This window comes from Lissotriton vulgaris, chromosome 10, assembly GCF_964263255.1.
Source record: "Lissotriton vulgaris chromosome 10, aLisVul1.2, whole genome shotgun sequence".
Lineage (NCBI taxonomy): Eukaryota > Metazoa > Chordata > Amphibia > Caudata > Salamandridae > Lissotriton > Lissotriton vulgaris.
The window spans coordinates 295,807,705-295,826,684 of record NC_141698.1 but is presented as its reverse complement, the minus strand read 5'-3'; positions in this window follow the sequence as shown (position 1 = coordinate 295,826,684).

Below are 18,980 nucleotides of genomic sequence, written 5' to 3'. Positions count from 1 at the left end.
ATATCAGAGTTCTCTCTGTGAGTGATACCCCTTTGGACACTCTCTCTCCCCACATTAACAGGTAACGTATCCTCTTTCCACATTATCAACATACCCTCAACAACCTTCTTGGGCCCAGAAGTATCCCTGAACGGTTGGAAAAAGAAGAATCTTAGTCATATATGGATTTACATATAAAAAAAATTATTTAAAGAAAAGAGCAACAAATAAGACTGAAGGGAGTCTGGTGCTGTGGTCGCTGCCATGGAGTTGGGGTCACTGCTGTTCAGGACTCAGGACACAGTTACACAAGTGGGATTTGTGTTAAATAGGGTTAGTGGTACCATAAGCATTGAGAGTGTATGAGCCTGTGATAATGCTTATTGGGGATGGGTCTCACTGGGAGGAATGTGTCTTGACTACTGGTCTGCGTCATGTGAAATCAGGACTGTATCTGAATGGTGAGGCCTGCGGACCGCAGTGCAGGTCAGAGGTAGCGATGAGGAAGGGCCTACAGCCTTATGCATACGTTGGTGGGCTCACTGGCCTGCCTAGTGCAGGTTCAGTGGCACCACTTGTCGGCAGACTTTAATCAGTAAATACTCCTCACTAATCGAAAGGAGTATGGTGCTGTGGTCACTGCCACGAAGTTGGGGTCACTGCTGTTCAGGACTCAGGACACGGTTACACATGTACGATGTGTTTATGTTAAATAGCGTTAGTTGTACCAGAAGCATTGAGACTGTATGAGCCTGTGATGATGGTTGATGTGGAAGGGCCACACTGGGAGCAATGTGTCTTGCCTACTGGACTGCATCATGTGGAATCGGGAGTGTATCTGAATTGTGAGGCCTGCTGGCCATAGTGTAGGTCAGAGGTAGCGAAGAGGAAGGGCCTACACCCTTGTGCATATATTGGTGGCCTCACCGGCCTGCGTAGTGCAGGTTCAGTGACACCACTTGTGGGAAGACTTCAATCTGTAAATACTCCTCACTAATGAAAGGGAGTGAGGTGCTGTAGTCGCTGCCACGAAGTTGGGGTCGCTGCCATTCAGGACTCAGTTACACATGTGGGATCAGCTGGTGTTAAAGCGGGTTAGTGGGAATACGCATCGCCGGCATTGCATATGAAAATATGCTTCAGTGATCGAAGGGAGTCTGGTGCTGTGGTCACTGCAAAGAAGTTGGGGTCGTTGCCATACAGGACTCAGGACACAGTTACATATGAGGGATCGGCTTGTATTGAAATGTAAATGTAAATGTAATGTGTAAATGTAAATGTAAATGTATAGGCATTTATATGGCGCACTACTTACCCGGAGGGTCCCAAGGCGCTTCGACCGCTGCGAAACCCTTCCTGGCTTCCCTGAGAGATGGTCCCTTAATGGGTATCTCCAGGGTGAGACCAGGCATCCCCGGCGGTCTGGTGGGGCCGTTAGTGAAGATGAGGCAAGCTAATGCCCAGAGTTGCCGAGTGTGATCGCTGATCAGAGTGGGCACCGAGGCGAGAGAATTATCGAGTCCGCTGACCCTGGTCCAGAAACCTGCAGCGCCGGGAATCGAACCCTGGTCCCGGGCCGTCCTCTGCTCTCGGGCAATATGTCTCACTGATCGAAGGGAGTCTGGTGCTGTCGTTGACTCTCAGACTTGGGGTCACTGCTATTTGGGACTCAGGAAACAGTTACACATGTATGCTTGTGTTGAAGACGGTTAGTGGCTCCATGTGCCGACGGTCTTCCACAGTGTAGGTCAGAGGTAACAGTGAGCAAGGGCCCGCAGCCACGTGCACACGTTGGTGGCCCTCCGGCCTGCGTAATACAGGTTCAGTGGTACCACGTGTCACTGGCCTTCCATATGCAAATATCCTTTAGTGATTGAAGGGAGTCTGGTGCTGTGGTGGTTGCTGCCACGAAGTTGGGATCGCTGCCATTCAGGATTCAGGAACCAGTTACACATGTGGGCTTGCGTTGAACAGGGTTAGTTGGCACCAGGTGTCGCCGGTCTTCCACAGTGTAGGCCGGAGGCAGCGGTCAGCAAAGGTCCACAGGCAGGTGAAGTTGACTTGAGCTGCTCAGATTGGGAGCATTTGGTCTTCTTAACCCATTATAGTCTCTTACACAATTTGCGTCGCTACTAATATTGAATTGTGAACTGTATAAGCCCAGTGTTAGGCGCAGGCAGAGGTCAGGATAGGCGCGCAGCTACGTGCATTGAGTTGAGCTGCATAGTTCGTGGCACCTGGAGTACTCGACATGTGAGCACCCTGCGATAATACGCTGTCCCGGTGGCCCGCACTGGGAGCAATGTCTTTCCTTGGCCAAGTGGAGTTTATTTATGGTGCAGTGAGTTAGTATCACCTGAAGTATAGAGCATGTGCGCATCCTGCGAAGAGGTGTGGTCCAGGCGGGCCGCACTGGGAACAACGTGTCTTGCAAACTGGACTGCGTCATCTGCATTCGCCACTGTATCTGATTTGTGAGCCCTGCTGTTCGCAGTGTAGATCGAAGGTAGTAATTAGCATAGACATCGAGGAATGCTTTTTGTCACTTCTTCTTGACAAAATCTGAGGACATAGAGTACAGTTCTCTGTGCAATTAATAAATCAAGGTTGAATTTAAGTTATTAACCCTGCTGTCTGCAGTGTAGATCGAAGGCATTAATTAGCATATACATTGAGGAATGCTTTTTGTCACTTCTTCTTGACAAAATCCGAGGACATAGAGTACAGTTCTCTGTGCAATTAATAAATAAAGGCTGAATTCAAGTTGTGAACCCTGCTGTCCGCAGTGTAGATCGAAGGCAGCAGTTAGCATAGGCATTGAGGAATGCTTTTTCTTGACAAAATCCAAGGACATAGAGTACAGTTCTCTGTGAAAGTAATAAATCAAGGCTAAATTCAAGTCTTGAACCCCGCTGTCCGCAGTGTAGATCGAAGGCAGTAGTTGGTACAGACATAAGTCTTCAGTGCTGTGGCACTTGGTTCGCAGGGGGCTTGTGTGGGGGAGGCCCGCGGTCATGGTGGCAGCCATATACCAGGGTGAGGGCTGCCGCTCTGGTAGACTCGTTGGTCTTCCCACAAGTGAACCATGCCCAGGGCCTGGCCTATTTACTCATACTACTATGCTGGAGTGGCGTACGTTGGACAGCCCACTCCGCTTCCACTTCCAGTGGGGGACAACACAGCTACATGACCGAGATCTTCCCCACTCTTGAGGTAACATGATTGCGTCTACTGTGCACTACACTACAAGTATCAATAGTATATCTCCACATGGAGAGGTTTGTGCTTTGCATAGTGAGGGCTGTGAAGCACATCACCGGTACACTTGTCACTGTGTGAATTATTTTTGATGGGCGACTTGCCTCCTTCATACATACTTGGTCACCACATCTCCCAACATTCAGCTATTGTGCGGTTGAGGGGATATGGTATTTTGGGAAGGCCAATTGTCCTGTTTTGCGTGACTTTGGTAGTAGTAGCGGGGGAGTGGTCCAGGGGGGAGGTTCTGGTGGTGTGGCACTGGGTGTTGTGGCCTTGTTGGGTATTGGAGCTGCATGATTAGTACCTCTATCACGTGTTGATCTTTAGATGTGGCTGTGAGTTGGGTGTAATTCACACAGTAGATAGTTGAAGTCCTTACATCAGTTAAAGGTTGATGTTAATTTGTTACTGGTAAGTCGGCCTATCGCCTGTTTTTAGATCGCATTGCAGATTTGGCTGGTTGTTGAAAATATGGGGAAGTGGCGTGTTCATGTTTTTTTGCACGGGAACACCTAGTTTGTATATCATTAGTGTTAGTTGTGTCTCTGGTTTGTGGCGATTTTGTTGGCGGAAGGTATTGGTGGAAGAGTGGTGAGATTTGCAGTTTTCAGCAGGTTGAGAATGGGATGATAATTAAAAAACACAGAAAAAAAGATATGTTTAATGAGCATTATAATTAAAAAATTAGCAGGTTTTACAGACGTTATAGTTAGGAATTAGCATTTAAAAAACCTAGAGGACATAGAGTACAGTTCTCTGTGCAATTAATAAATCAAGGTTGAATTTAAGTTATTAACCCTGCTGTCTGCAGTGTAGATCGAAGGCATTAATTAGCATATACATTGAGGAATGCTTTTTGTCACTTCTTCTTGACAAAATCCGAGGACATAGAGTACAGTTCTCTGTGCAATTAATAAATAAAGGCTGAATTCAAGTTGTGAACCCTGCTGTCCGCAGTGTAGATCGAAGGCAGCAGTTAGCATAGGCATTGAGGAATGCTTTTTCTTGACAAAATCCAAGGACATAGAGTACAGTTCTCTGTGAAAGTAATAAATCAAGGCTAAATTCAAGTCTTGAACCCCGCTGTCCGCAGTGTAGATCGAAGGCAGTAGTTGGTACAGACATAAGTCTTCAGTGCTGTGGCACTTGGTTCGCAGGGGGCTTGTGTGGGGGAGGCCCGCGGTCATGGTGGCAGCCATATACCAGGGTGAGGGCTGCCGCTCTGGTAGACTCGTTGGTCTTCCCACAAGTGAACCATGCCCAGGGCCTGGCCAATTTACTCATACTACTATGCTGGAGTGGCGTACGTTGGACAGCCCACTCCGCTTCCACTTCCAGTGGGGGACAACACAGCTACATGACCGAGATCTTCCCCACTCTTGAGGTAACATGATTGCGTCTACTGTGCACTACACTACAAGTATCAATAGTATATCTCCACATGGAGAGGTTTGTGCTTTGCATAGTGAGGGCTGTGAAGCACATCACCGGTACACTTGTCACTGTGTGAATTATTTTTGATGGGCGACTTGCCTCCTTCATACATACTTGGTCACCACATCTCCCAACATTCAGCTATTGTGCGGTTGAGGGGATATGGTATTTTGGGAAGGCCAATTGTCCTGTTTTGCGTGACTTTGGTAGTAGTAGCGGGGGAGTGGTCCAGGGGGGAGGTTCTGGTGGTGTGGCACTGGGTGTTGTGGCCTTGTTGGGTATTGGAGCTGCATGATTAGTACCTCTATCACGTGTTGATCTTTAGATGTGGCTGTGAGTTGGGTGTAATTCACACAGTAGATAGTTGAAGTCCTTACATCAGTTAAAGGTTGATGTTAATTTGTTACTGGTAAGTCGGCCTATCGCCTGTTTTTAGATCGCATTGCAGATTTGGCTGGTTGTTGAAAATATGGGGAAGTGGCGTGTTCATGTTTTTTTGCACGGGAACACCTAGTTTGTATATCATTAGTGTTAGTTGTGTCTCTGGTTTGTGGCGATTTTGTTGGCGGAAGGTATTGGTGGAAGAGTGGTGAGATTTGCAGTTTTCAGCAGGTTGAGAATGGGATGATAATTAAAAAACACAGAAAAAAAGATATGTTTAATGAGCATTATAATTAAAAAATTAGCAGGTTTTACAGACGTTATAGTTAGGAATTAGCATTTAAAAAACCTTAGAAATTCACTGAAAAAACCATAGGTTTCAGGGACGTTATAGTTAGTTGGACATTTCCCTCATAGAAAACAATAGAAATTTCCCTGTTATAGTTAGTTGAGCTAACTATAACTTGCGGCCCCACAATGCACTGCTGATGAAATCATATATTACATCATTCATGACATGGTCAGTGACATCACTAATGACATCACTGATGACATCTCAAATGACATCACTGATGACATCACTAGTGACACCACTGATGACATCACTGATGACATCATCCACGTGAAAATCTGATGCACCTTATCAAACCCTAATATAACACTTGATACACCCACAGTAAGATATAGATTATAATTTTCAAAACCAATAACACACCAATACCAGTTAGTACATATCCACTCACTAATTTGTAGGTCTACAGACACATCCACTCATTCACCCATACAGTCACTCATACAAACATTGACCCATCAATATAGCATTATCATATCCAGTCACATATCTATATAGACACTCACACACTGCCTCTCATTGTTAGAGTTAATCACGGACCTTTGTCAGTCATGGAAATAATCAATCACACTTTCATTTACTCACCTGTACAGTTATACACATACTACCTTACTTATTTAATTATATACTAACACATACTTACACTCTAATACAATAACTAATACGTGTCACTTATTACACCATTCATGACATGGTCAGTGAAACCCTGTGACATCACTGATGACATCTCAAATAACATCACAGATGCCATCACTGATGGCATCATCCAGTGAATGTGGTTTGGTTCGTTATTTAAACCTATATTATATATAGAGCAATCTGCATTGAAGAATGCGTGGATATATAAATATCTGGATGGAGTATTTAGTAGCAGTGTGATTGACTGTTTACTTGACTATTTATAGTGTGTCACTAAATATATTGTATAGTGACTAAACTGTGTAAATATCTGTACCACTTTGTCAGTTGTTGTGTAAACTGCTTCACCAGTTGGTTACTAGCTATGTGAAAGTCTATATTATTCATTGATTAGTTAACTGAGTATTTGTATAGAACAGTGAATGTGTTTGTGGTTGCGTGGGAGGTGTGTGACTGTCCATAGATGTGTACATAGTTTATTTAGTAGGTATATGCGGTTAAGACTACATGTGGAAACAGTTGTTTGGGTGAGTGAATGTCTTTATGGGTGTAGTGATGAGTAAATATATTTCTCAATGACACATGTCTAACAAAGTAGAAATATAAACGACAGTGTATGTGATAGCTGTTGTATATAAATAAGCATACATAAGACTCAGTGATTGTATGAGTGACTGTATGGATACCTGTATACTTGTAATAGTGATTTTATCATAAAACTAAGTACGAGTTACTATCTATATGAATAAATAAAGTGGTATCTGTATAAGTGTATAGCTGATTAAATGTAAATATGATTCATTGTTTGTATAACTGAGTAGGATGACTGCATTACTGAATAGGATGTGTGCTGGTGTGTAATGTCGATATAGGTGTTTAAGTATATTTGATAGTGTTCTATTGATCATTGAGTCTAGGGGATGGATTATTCACCAGTGGTCTATTTTATGATAGATTGGACAATTGGTTCATTATTTCTTGGTCATATTTAAATGTTAAGGCGGAATTGTTCCAACATCTCAGACTATGATAGACAGGCAAGCATCTTGAAAAATAAATTTTTAGCACGCGGATACCCCCACAGATTGGTCCGCACATCATATAAACGGGCTTGTTTTTATGATAGGGACTCGCTATTGGAGCCCATGACTAAACAAATCAAGAACCAATTGGTCTGTGTCACTAGACACTCTACCTTAAACAACATAATTAGACATATTGTGACCACTAATTGGCATATTTTGAACAGTGGCGGCGCAGAAGAAAATGACACTATACCTAAACCTATGTTTGCACATAGAAGAAATAGAAACATCAAAGATCTTGTTACCCACTCTAGATTCAAAGAAAATAACTAATTGGTTCAGAATACCATTGATGGAAGCTGCCCAGTTACTGGCACTTACACCTGCAATACGTGTGTCGCATGTAAATCAGATATCACTGGCACCAGCTATACTTACCAAGGGATCACCATAAGTCTAGCCCATATGTCCAACTGTAAGTCCAAAAATATCATTTACTTACTCCTATGCCCCTGCGGGCTAGGATATGTTGGAGAACGGCTAGATCCCTATGTACGAGGTTGACTGAACACCGTTCAGCGATTCGTACGTCTAAAGTTAGTGCCCCCCTTGTAACGCACTACTTAGAACAAAAGCATAAACCCACGGAGATTAGATGGTACATCATTGAAAACTGCAATTACACCCCTTCCATTAATATGGAATACAAACGCAAAAAGCGTGAGGTTTTTTGGATTTTCAGTTTTCTCCGATACTTCCTCAGATTCAGACCAGGGGTCTAATAGTGGATATTACCCCATCCCCAATTTGGTAGACCAAGACAACCTTTTTTAGGCAGAGGGAGAATAAGACCATGGGGAGGGGGCCCATGGTGGAGAGGATACAACCAACAACAAGGGGGGATGTACCCTCGACAAGGAGCGTACCAACAAACAGGACTTTATCCAAACCCAGAAACAGAGACCTTCCGGACACGAAAGAAGACGTACAGACGGTGAGTCAAGGAGAAAAAGAATTGATTTCAAATAATAATCTGTCAAATTATATCCCCATCAACAATGAATTAGCTAAATTAGATAAGGGACTTACATTTGTACCTTCCAAGTTACAGAATCCAGTTGATACTAAAACAGAGATATTGGGATTCCTCAGAAAAATTAGACTCAAAGCCTACTCTTTAGAATGTGAAAGTATCGAACAGAGAATTATTAGTGGGCTAAGAAACAAATCCAAATTTCTACCTGATAGTATTTTAATTCCACCGGAGGTCTTAATATTTGAAAATCAAGTTTTGCGGGAACTTGATGATTTGCAGACCAAAAAAATCTATTACAACAATTCCTGTAGTAACATGGAGTGGGTAGCGTTAAAAAATCTGTCTACCAATTCTACAGTAACTGTGAAACCGGCTGACAAAGGCGGGGATATCGTTTTATGGGAAACATCCAAATATGACCATGAAATCATGAACCAATTGTCCTATCGATCATACTATAGAGCACTGGTGAATAATCCATCCCCTAGACTCAAACAGCAGATTCGGGAAATTACCCAAGAAGGTCTAGATGGGGGATGGCTTTGTAAAAATGAATTTGATTTTCTTAACAACAATCAAAATAATAAGATTCCGAACATCTATGTACTTCAGTACTAAGTGCATAAATCGCTGACGGACCCGCCCGGGACCCCTTGTGGCAGCAATGGCATGCGGCTCTTTATTGGAACCCATAGCTAAGTATGTTGATGTATTTCTACTGCCATTGGTTAAGAACACCCCTGGTTATGTTAGAGATACTATGGATTTGATATCGAAGGTGGAGGGACTTGATTTTAATCCTGAGGAACAACTTTTAGCCACCTTCGATATCAAATCCCTTTACACGAATATTCCCCAGGATGAAGCCTTGAAGGTAATGAGGTTGGTCCTGGACTTGAGAGATCGTCCGCACCAAGTGCCTAATGAATTTATAACCACACTTGCTAAACTGTGTTTAAAAAATAATATTTTCAGTTTCAAAGAAAATTTGTATTTACAAGTCTCCGGAGTGGCCATGGGCTGCTGTTTTTCGCCAGAAATAGCGAATCTAGTGATGTCCCAATTTGAATACAAGTGGATTTATAGCGACACCAAACCATTTAAACATCATGTGGAGTTTTTGTGTCTCTATATCGATGATATCTTTTTAATTTGGAAGGGGGACCAAACTCAATTGACTAATTTCCATAACTGGTTGAATTCAAGTACTTTTGAATTCAACTTTACTGTGTCTAGTGACAAATAAAAAATCAACTTTTTGGACGTGTATGTTCAACATGATGAGGGTCATTTAGCTGTTAGTTTATATACTAAACCTACTGATTAAAACACACTGTTACATTTTACTAGCAGTCATCCCCGGTCACTTAAGGAAAATCTTCCTTATGGTCAGTTCATCCGAGTGAGGAGGAACTGTAGTTCTAAATAGGACTATTTTCACCATGCTGAGAAATTGAAAGAGAAACTGATATTGAGAAGATATCCTAAAAGATTAGTTAAAGCTGCCTTAAAAAGGGCGTGGTGCATTCCACGAGAGACATTGTTGACACCTAAAACGCTAGAAAAAAGTACTCCGCTCACGTGTGTATTGACATATGACCCAAGAGCTAATAAGGTAAAAAAGCTCATCTTAAACAATTGGAAATTGGTCACTAATTTGGGTATACTTAAACCGTCATTTGCTTTAAAAAAAGGTAAAAGTATCCGAAACCTATTGGTGAAAACTAGGACTAAAAAATTGCCCCTGAAACGAGATACTAGAGACCTGCTCAAACTGCCCCCTATAATCGGACATTATAGATGTCAGAATTGTCTGGCATGTGCCTCTACAAAAGATTCAAAGGAAATTGAGATCAATGGTAAAATCCATCAGCAGAGATCCTTTTCTAACTGCAATACTGAATCCACCATATACTGTATAAAATGCCCATGCAATAAATTGTATATAGGGCAGACAGTTCAAGCTGTTAAAAACGAATATTACAGCACAAGTCGAGAGTGAGATGTAATACGCCTGGGGCTCCGTTGGTATTGCATTATCAAATATATAACCACTCAGAAACTGATATAGAGTGGACTGTATTATGCACTGTAACAAACTCTAATAGAGGAGAGGTAGAAACGAGACTTAACCGGTTGGAGGCAAGACTAATTGAGAAGTATAGTACAGCAAGAACAGGTCTAAATGACAGAGATGAGATGTGGGCACTTTTGGAATAAGCATGAAGAAAAACGAAAATTATCCATGTTTTGCATTAGGTCATAGACAAAATAATAATGGTTCTGTCGGACAAAAATACACACTGCTTTAGTATTTCAATGTTTCCTTTTGCAGGTCTCGTTCCTAACCAGGATATCAAGACAGGTGTACTAATACATTCACAAACGAACACACTGACCACAAAGAAAAATGAAAGCAAATTTTTACTCAAATACTTTCACATGTGAAGACAAATTACTTCAATCACTGTCCTAAAACAAATATTTAAAACATATATGGCACAAAACCTTTGTGCTAAAGCATAATACACACTAAAAACAACAAGTAAAATGTGTTACTTCATATACGTTTTGGAATCAACAACTATATATATACAATATTCCTGTAGGTACATCAATTCAATCTTGGATCCTACAGGGTTTTGAATAGTTTGTTCATGCCAAAAGCGGGGATTGCGTTGACGTTTCGACCCTGGGGGGCGATGCAGTGTTTTCACGCATCAGGGGCGGGTCTTCATCAGGACTGTATATATATGTGGGACAGCCTGTTAATCATAATGGACATGTGTCAGATATTGGTCAGTGTTTTAACATTAAAGCAATTATGAGCATGCGAACATTGCTCACCTCTTGCAGACCTAGCTCTGCATGGAGTCCTGGTCTCTTTCTGAATCCTATTGTCGGTCCGTCTTAGTCAGGCCAGCTAGATATTGAATTAACCTATAATTAAGGAGTAGGTGTTACTCACTTCCTAATTATGCTGTCCTTTAACCTATTAATTCCACGGTCAAAGGTTTCCCATACATACCTCTGTAATGATTTAGTCTATACAGATGGTTGAAAGGTTGCTCCTTTGCATCTGTAATAAAGGAGTGATGTATACCATTACCTTCTACAACTGTTTGTCATTCAAACAACACAGATATTATTGTTGTGACTCCAGTGCACATGCAGATGCTATAAGTTTCAAGTGTGAGACTATTGGTGCACCAGGGATTCCTAATACCCATCCTCTCGCATTAAGATGCCTTGTATATTTAGTAATGGGGTTACGTTTCACTGCGGTTATTATTCTGGCCTGCGCATCCAACCCACCCTCATTGTGGTGCGCTCCTATTACTTCCTAAATGCTAATCATACTAGTGCCCTTCTAAGTTTCCAAACTATCGTAAAGCTAATTTTCGTCTTGCCCCTCTTAGTTTTCTTTGACATAAAGGAGGTCTCTGTGGCCCGATCTAACCCGTGGCGTGATTACTCTGTTGTTTGACCCTGACCGGTCGTGGTTATATTGCCCAGCGTAAATATCTTACAGTAGTGCGCCTGCTTTCAAAGTGACATAAAACAGGTGTCTGTGGCCCGATCTCACCCGTGGCATGTTTACTCCGTGTTTAGACCCCGTCTGGTCATGGTTATGTTGCCCAGCGTAAATATCATACAATAGTGCACCAGGCGATTAAAGTGACTAAGGGTAGAGTTGTGATAGACCAGCTACAGTCTATCTTGTCCTAAAAGCTCTTTTCACTTACTTCTAATTCTCCTGGATCGCGTCCTTCACCTTCCGTTTGTGTCAATATCTCCTGTCTGCTAGTTTCCCCTGCGTATATAACGTGAAACGTCTCTCTCATTCTGAACTCGACTGATGGTACTGACGGTGGTCTATCGCCCTCTAGTGGCGTATTGTCATAATGATTGGAAACAGCCTATTTCTCCACGAGGCATCGTGTTGCTTCAGGACGATTCCTTTCTCACTTGCATTAGGTCATGACACGTAATTAAGAGTCTGCTAGAGATAGATATATATATGTGTGATTCTCTGTATATATTTCATCTGTGAATCTGTTGGAAATAATTTCTACTATTCAGCAGACTATTCGTTCTGTACTATTAGATTGTGAGAGGTGCGGCATCACACGGGGGTTTAAGGTGATTTTTTAAAATTATATTCTCTTTTTAGTTTTTATATTTTTTCTGGTAATTGGTCATTGAATTTGGTCAGGAATTTTAAGAATTAATTGGGTGCTCCTGTCTCTTACCGGGTTCAAGCATTGGGCACTTATAGAGGAGTAGATTGCCTCTATAACACTCTGTATTAAGCCTCTTCCCCGATAAGTTGTTTATTTCTATGCGCGTTGGCATGCGTAACATCGCGACATTTTGATACCCTGATTACTTAGTAGTCTGTTGTCTCTTGTTATCTCGGAAGCAACGCGGCTTATATCGACACTGGTGGTCGAGCTCCAGACTTGTTTGTATGGCGGCAGCAAATGAATAGAATTTCTCCACTTCGTTAATAAGAATCAACCTTAAGGTAATTGATCTCTTTAGTTGGGACGCGTCCCGATTCTTTTAAGAAGATTTTTTTAACGATATCGGTAGTCAGCGCCTTGAAAGTGATTGAGTTCCCTGTTTGTCGTAGGAATGAACAGAATGGATTTACATGCCGACTTGGTTCTTAATTGTGGCGTCCATTGCTGTAAGGTAAGCCCGACTTGTCTGTATGGATAATTCTGTGCCCTCTTTGCTTTCACTTTTGCTTAGTGATTGTTGGTTTTGTTTATTGGATAAAGATTTAAAGAGCCACCCGGAAGACACTTGTGTTCTACACGCTTTCCTGCTTATACTTGAAATGTACGTACCCTCCTATGCATATATGGTCACGACTTGGGAGTGGTGTTTGCATGCAGGTGAAATTAGATGGCTTGGCACCTAGATCCTGGGCTCTTGGTATAGGTTTTAAGTTCTAGTTTATTATTAATTTATTTTTGTACACTCTTTGAGGTGTTCACGATTTAAGATATATTTGATGCCACCCACCTCGAGAATTATCACACTGATTATGGTACAATAGGTTTGTAGATATACATGTGCACAGATATTTAGAATGTTATTCCCGAAGATGTATATAGAATGTAAATTTAGATGTTTTATTTCTTTTAGGTATGTATTATGTTTGCCCGTTAAGTCCTGATGAGGCCTGGATTGATAAGAGGCTGAAACGCGTCAACACTTATTTTTTGAAGGCACCAACGCAAAAAAACGTTTTTTGACTTGGATGACAAAATAATTATTCAGTAGTGTCAAAGAGAGAGAGGTTAAAAGTTTCTAACCTTGGACAATCCTTTTGTTTTGTCTTGGTGATCTGTAAATAAGGAATGCTGTCAGGGATACTGTAGATAAACATCCTTTTTTTCAAAATAAGTTGGGCAAAAGAATTCTGAATTTAGTTCAAAGTAATTTGTATATAAAAGTGTAAATGTACTAGTCTTGTTTGTTTTGTATATATGTACAAAGTGTGTATATTTACGTTAAATTTGAGATAATAATACTTTATGAAGAAACATGGTTTAATTAAAAGAAATACTTAAACCATATATATAGATATTGTGCTTATTGGAGAAACTCCATACATATAACCCGTTTTGAGTAAGTTCTGTGAAAAATGATTTTTCAGAGAATGGATAATTTATGGTATTCAGTCTTGTAAATTAGATAGACACACAATTTCTCCGTAGGCTTTATTTCTTTTTGATTGTACTATTTATCCAGAGTCCAATGGGTTAATTGGGTTGCCCCTGCAGTATACGGGTTCTATTGCTCATTGACAGCATGTATGAATAAATGTATAGGTAAGTGATTAGATGTGTGTGTAGATCTAGGAATCACTGAGCGAGTTTTCAGAAACTTGTATTTGTGTGTCAATGGATTCAAATATAGTACTCTGTATTTTACAGTGAGGGATGAAAGGTTATACAGTGTATGATGAGGTGTATCTGATTGTCACATGGATGATGCCATCAGTGATGTCACCAGTGATGTCATTTGAGATTTCCTCAGTGATGTCATCAGTGATGTCACTGACCATGTCATGAATGATGAAATACGTGACATCATCTGCAGTGGATTGCGCGCGCGCGAGTTACAATTAGTGCAACTAAATATAACAGAGGAACTTCAATGGTTTTGTATGAGTAAAATGTCTAGCTAATTATAAAACCCCTGAAGCCTATGGCTTTTTCAGTGAATTTCTAAGGTTTTTTAAATGATAATTCCTAACTATAACATACCTGAAACCTATGGTTTTTCCAGTGAATTTCAAAGGTTTTTTAAATGATAATTCCTAATTATAAAGTTCATTAAGCATATCTATTTTTTTCTATCTTTTTTAATTATCATCCCATTCTCAACCTAGTAAAAACTGCAAATATTACTACTCTTCAATTGATTCCTTCCTCCAACAAAATCGCCACAAACCAGAACCACAACTAACGTTAATATATAAACTAGAAAAAAAACCAAAAAAACACCACTTCCCCATATTTTCAACAGCAAGCCAAATCTGCAATGCTACCTGAAAAAACAAGCGATATTTCCTTTTACCACTAACAAATTAATATCAACATTTAACTAGTGTAAGGACGTCGACTATGTACTGCGTGAATTACATCCAACTCACACCCAGATTTAAAGATAAATATGTGATAGAGGTACTAATTATGCACTTCCGAGACCCAACAAAAACACAACACCCAGAGCCACCACCACTACAACCACACCTCCTGACCCCTCCCCACTACCTCAGAGACAGTACAAAACAGGACAACGGACCTTCCTAAAATAATATATCCACTCAACAGCACACTAGCTAAATGGTAAGAGATGTGGCACCCAACTATGTATAAGGGAGGGAACTCGCACATCCACAATAATTTACACAATGCCAATACTACCGGTGATATGCTATACACACCTCACAATACAAACCAAAACTTTTCCATGTATAGATATAGTATTGATACATGTAGTGTACTGCACAGTAGCGAAACCATATTATCTCAAACACTGGAGAATATCTTGGTCATGTAGCTGTGTTGTCCCCCCCCTTGAAGCAGAAGCGGAGTTGACTGGTCCAACGTACGTAACTCCAGCGTAAAAGTATAAATGCGCCGAGACACCTTCGGGTATTTGTATGCGCAATAAAAAAAATATATATCATAAATAAATAATTAAGCTATGCCTTGGGCGTGGTTCACTTTTATGAATAACAAAAGACTCTGCCTCAGCGAAGGTTCTCACCTTGCCACGTAGCTGCCGCCATGACCATGTGCCTCCTCAATACAGGCCCATTGTGAACTCAGCGCCACAGCACCACAGACTTATGTCTGTGTCGACTACTGCCTTCGATCTACACTGTGGACAGCAGGGTTAACAACTTGAATTCAGCTTTAGAACTACACTACGGACAGCATTGTATTCAGTCTTGCTCTTTTTAAGGCAGAGACAATTGTACTATATGTCTTCAGATTTTGTTAAAGGATGTGACAAAAAGTATTCCTCGATGTCTGTGTCGACTACTGCCTTCGATTTACATTGCGGACAGCATTGAATTTAGCCTTGCTTTATTTAAGGCAGATACATTTGTACTCTATTTCTTCAGATTTTGTTAAAATAAGTGACAAAAAGCATTCCTCAATGTCTGTGTCGACTACTGCCTCCTGCCTACACTGCTGTGTCATCAGAGCTCACAATTAAATAGACTCTATATTCATTGTTTGCAGAGTGCAGTACCAAACTACGTAGACAGTCCCTCAAACCTACACAATATCCCTTTAGTAGCCTTCCTTCAACAACTTCTTTTATATGAGTTCTAGGTTTAGTTGAACAACAAAATTCACCCTGCAAGTGCAAAGGAACACTGAATGGCAGTCTACACTGCGGACAGCAGAGGTCACAATTGGAACTATAATGTCCTGAAACCTACATATTTCGACAACGTATTCCATATATGTTTTGTCTTTTATTTAATTCATGAATACAGATGATGCAGTCCAGTAGGCAACAGACAATGCTTCCAGTGCAGCCTGTTCGGACCACACATCATCGGAGGGTGAGCACACGCTGAGCACCAGACGTACCACTAACTTAGTACACCATAAATAATTGCCACGTGGCCTTATTAAGACAAAATTCAGTAGTCAAAAGACATTCTTAACCGTGCGTTCTGCCTGGACCACGCATTATCGCAGTCTCCATACAAACCACCCCTACCTCAGTGCACCACAACTCATGAACCGTTTACGATAGAATCTTCTGTGTATTATTTCACATGTAGTGCTACTACCTTTATACAGCAGAAGTCATAAACCGATTATGATGGAATATCTGTGTATGATATGATGATTACTATTGTACTTGTTACAAACAGCAACGTAATAAAATGGAGTTGAGCGCCTGTGCCCGTACCCACTTCAACTATCTATCTGGGTCTGTGTATTCATTATGTCTGTAAAATGCTGCCCCTTGGCCCTACCACATTATATTGTGCTGTAAACAGCGTATGCAACAATCTTACCTCTGGCAGGAAAAAAACTTTGGTTATATAACTTTCTCTTGCTCATTCTACAAATACAAACGTACAAACTTGATCATTACAATACTGCAAGCAAAGTGTATAGTAAATTTATAAGTGTGTTCTATTGCTGGAGGTTTTTTTTGTAGCATATTTATATAGCGCGAAGTCAATCCAAAAGTATGTCAGTAATTTACATGAGCACCGTATTTACAGTACATTTTCATGCACACGTAGATTACGTGATTTGTCTACAATAACATGAAGTGGACTTGACTCCGAGGCTTGAACACTGATTTCCAGCACCAAGTATGACAGTCTACCCGAATGACTACATACGTGTATATTTACATTAGCTGCCCTTTATGTACCAAAAACTGCAACCTAAAGCGTTCATAGCCCTGTATTACTAAAGCTACAACAGTCCACTGAATGTACAACAAACATTCATAGTCGCAGAAATGCATCATGTCCACCATCTTTTATGTGTCGAACTATGGATGAATGTAGGGTCAGTTATTCCCCAAACCTTCCAATTTGGCCATGTTGTGGGACTTCACAGACATAATGACACATTTGCGTTTAAGACCCGGGTGACGGCAGCACTACAACACAGACACCGAATCAGTTGATTTCTGATATAGCTCACGTTTGAGCCACACCCATTGCTCCGGAGTCATTGTTCACAGCCTCATGCAGCACTGGCATACATCATGCCAGCGCACTCCGCTTGCGCTTACAGGTAAACACAACCACGCTACATGGCCCAGATTTTCATTGTAGTGATTTGCTAGTTCCAGGTCTAGTTGTCAGAACGGGACACACTCCCTCATGGCTGGTATACACCCACACTACACCCATCCAGCACAGGCCTCACAACACAGATGACCCTACCAAAAAAAAAAAGGGCGCACGTGCTCTATGCCATTTTAGAGTTGCTCCCATCGCAAGCGCTGTGATGGCCCATCCTGGTGGTTCTGATGCCTCATGGAGAGGGGCCCACCACCACATGCATGGCCTCTTTGGTCACTGAGTTAGTGGTACAGGAAGGACTGAGCGGGTGAGGAACCTGCGATGATGATGGCTGCCGAGTATGTAATTTGCCATAGCGGTATCAAGACCTAGCACCAAATGTGAGACTTCTGGGTGGCAGAGCGGGACTGCTTGATGTAGAAGGTTCTTAGTCCACAAAAAGGTGAGCAGTGAGGCCTGGATGCTCACCGAAGGGAGTAGATGCGATACAGCAGACTGGATAAAAAAAGTCGACGCAGCGATTTAGGCGTACGCAGTCCTACATACCCTATCTTATTGCATTTTTTATAGTTGGTCAAATGTTTGTCGCTCCCACATGCGTGGCAATGTAGATGAGTATTTAGCTTTTATACTATGTACACCTAACTTTACCATCTTATTTTGTCAACCTTTTCTTTCTCAATTCATTTATGACTTGCACCTCTGTTGCTGTGCGCAGTACAGCTGGTGCCTTCGTTGGAGTGCACAGCACTGCTCACGAAGCACAAGATATTTTCTTTGTGAAAAAACAGAGATATGAACGTAACCATCGATTCACACACGCTTGTGTGTGTCTGTTTCCTTCCTTGCTAAACCATTGGCCTTTGCGTGCGCCTTATTCTAAATGACTAAACGCAATTGGACAGAGGCGAACTCATTGCTTCGTCCATGGCTTATTGGTATCTATTATGCGTGTGCTGCGCGCAATAGACTCCAATAGCACATGAGATTTCAATTATCGTGCCCAGACACGGGCGTGATGATTAAAACCATGTGTATGACTGCGCACCACTTGTTTTCTATAACCGGATGGAAAACATTGTTACTCTACTAATTGTTCATAAATCAAAGCCCATTAATTAAGTTGGAACTGTACAAATGGTTGTATTTTTAATGGGGGAGGGAAGGTGTGTGAAAGGGCAATGTTATTCTACTCCACATTAAGATAGTGGCAATTACCAATCATAACATCTTTCTTTTACTATGTTTTAGATGTGAAGCTTCAAGGTGCACTATGCCCGGCACGTGGTGGAAGACACACCAGTGACAGAAAGGTGAGCTGCAAATATTCTTTTCAGAGTCACTCTCTCACTCTCTCTCTTCCTCTCTCCTTTGATGAACAAATGACGCACAATCGAATCTTCCTTTTTATCTAACAGGTTGTGTTTCACAAATTGGTGTCCTCTCCCCCAACAGCTCTAAAGCTCAACGTTTGAGGAACCTGTGATCATGATGGCTGCACGAGTATGTCCTTTGCCATATCAATATCAAGACTCAGCACCAAATGTAAGACTT